Source organism: Engraulis encrasicolus, chromosome 14 (assembly GCF_034702125.1).
Source record: "Engraulis encrasicolus isolate BLACKSEA-1 chromosome 14, IST_EnEncr_1.0, whole genome shotgun sequence".
Taxonomy (NCBI): domain Eukaryota; kingdom Metazoa; phylum Chordata; class Actinopteri; order Clupeiformes; family Engraulidae; genus Engraulis; species Engraulis encrasicolus.
The window spans coordinates 2,859,071-2,861,570 of NC_085870.1; the positions used below are offsets into that span (position 1 = coordinate 2,859,071).

General features: G+C 45.4%; 1 protein-coding gene across 1 annotated transcript in view; it reads left to right on the top strand.

Moving 5' to 3' along the window:
• The window catches only part of ptprt (protein tyrosine phosphatase receptor type T), a 515,405-nt gene that overhangs the window by 483,325 nt on the left and 29,580 nt on the right, over positions 1-2,500 (top strand). The gene's annotated exons all lie outside the window — the stretch shown is intronic.

A 2,500-nucleotide genomic window follows, 5' to 3' on the forward strand; every position in this document is an offset into this window, starting at 1 on the left:
TACATGTATGACTGGGTGTGTGCATGAACGTGGTTCTGTGCATGAATGTGTGTGTATGCGTGCGTGTGTGTGTGCATGCGTGTGTGCGTGTGTGCTCGCACGGGTGTGTGCTTGTGTGAGTGAGTGTGCTGCTTGTCACCAAACGTTATGTGACACCACTCTAGTCTCCCCCATCCTCCTCCTCCTCCTCTTCCTCCGTGCCCAGACGAAGTGGCACCGTGCCCTTGTATGTCTTAGACGCTGAATGCTGAGCACACCTGAAGCCAGAGCCAGAGAGCTTCAATGTACTATATTTGTACACCGTTAGACAGTTTTATCACCAGTGATACTGTATCACCACCAATGATATTGCTATGCAGATACCCTATGAGAATATTCGTCACAAACACAGGTATGAAATTACATACACAGTATCTTCTTAAGTGATATGTGATTTGTTCACAATGACCTGTCTGGTTTCCCGTTTCCTTAAAAGAGATATGTGTTAGTTGAGGAGTATAAGTGGCTATCCGGTATGCATTGCAAACACAGAGAACACTTGGTACCCTCTTAGTGCAGATGGGGTCGCCAGCGGGCCTATTCACCATTTGCTGAAAATACTCAACTACATCATAACAACATTGCTATGACATTGCCGAGAGCTTTAAGTAACAGATTAAGACACAGCCATTATAATTTTGGTGACAGTAAGGTTGTAACATAGGCTCTGCATTAAGAGGTTAAGAGTTAACTGCTGTCGAATCTTATCCTATAACATATTATTGTTTGGGAGAGCGCCTGGCACTTTACATGTATTGCAATTTGACCCATTTGATTTGTTTGCTAATATGGTACAAGTACAAGTCCTTATTTTCTCTATCTACCTGAGAAAGGCGACGTCATTGGTCGATTGAGGAGGGCAGCCGTGGCCTAGTGGTCAGGGAGGTGGTCTTAAAATCAGAGGGTTGTAGGTTCAAATACCGACCTGACTCCTCCCTACATCTCCATCCATGGCTGAAGTGCCCTTGAGCAAGGCAGCTAAGCTAACCCCACATTGCTCCAGCAACAGTAACCGATACAGGCAGTCGGCTCCTATGCAAAATACCAACAGTCAGTCTCACAGCTTAGTTTGGTGGGGGGGACTGTGGATTCTACAAGGTCGTTCGGACATCGATATGGTTCTGCCACTTCATAGTCGTTTCCCTGGATCCACAACGCAGGCAGTGGACTTTGAATAAAAGTGCTCCCGACAATAACAAGTCTAAAAACAGCTGAATTTACCCTCCAGTGCGCTGGCTTCTCATTCACTGCCATTCATTTTGAGGCTGAGAGTCCGCCTGCTCATTTACATACCATTTACATACCAACCGACTGCCTCTATGGGGCACCTTCGTCACGCCCTCTACTTCCTGGTTCATGGGGCAGGGGGAGTCAAAAAATAATTACTGGGCTTAAAAATGAGTGTTTTTTTGGCACCAATCCAAACCTTGGACCTCCACCTATGCACCACAAATCCAAAAATCACACATTTTCAAGCCCAGTAATCATTTTTTTACTCTGACCATGAACCAGGAAGTAGAGGGCGTGACTTAGGTGCCCCATTCCCTACAAATACTTTACCTGTAATATACAATATGACGTAATGAAATGTAACATGTTATGGAACTCCCCATCGGACTGGCTGTAGATATGAAGACGTACCATTACATTATAATGAGTAGATTATCCAAAGCAACACACAAAATAAGACATCTTGCCGTATTCAGCAATGCAGTAGTAGCAGCAGCAGCAGCATTATGTGAGCAATGTGTGAGGATCATCCAGAGGAGAGACAGGGGCATAACAAGGTTAGTGCAGAAGGCTTTTGTATGTATGAGTGATAGGGCCGATGTGCATTAGAATGCAGCCTACTGACTAGCTGAATATTCATAACCTCATCCCTCTAGTGGCCAGACAGAGAATGACTCCAGTGTCTCGTCTCGATGCGAACGCACAGTGCTGGCTGCTTCCTTCGTCTCTGGTCTTAAATAAGCGTTTGGACGTGTTGAATATTAACCGGCAGTGGCAAGCCTTTGTTCCCCAACATGGAATGATAATTGGGTGCTAGCACTTTGCCACACACACACATATGCACACACACATATATGCGCGCACACACACGCACGCACGCACGCACGCACACACACATACACACACACACACACACACACACACACACACACACACACACACACACACACACACACACACACACAAACACACAGACACACACACAGCCCAAGCATCCCGTTGGCCAATCTATAGCCCTAGCACAACAACAAAACACGAAGTAAAATAATTTGAAAATGTTAACCAACTACGCCATGACAGACAGACAGACAGACAGACACGCACAGCACAGGGGCAATTTAGTCAGTCTAAAGCACCATTCAGAGATAATCCACCAACCAGAGAGAGAGAGAGAGGGAAAAAAAGGAAAAGAAAAAAAAGACAACAAAAAGCAATTAGTCCCTTAAAAGGC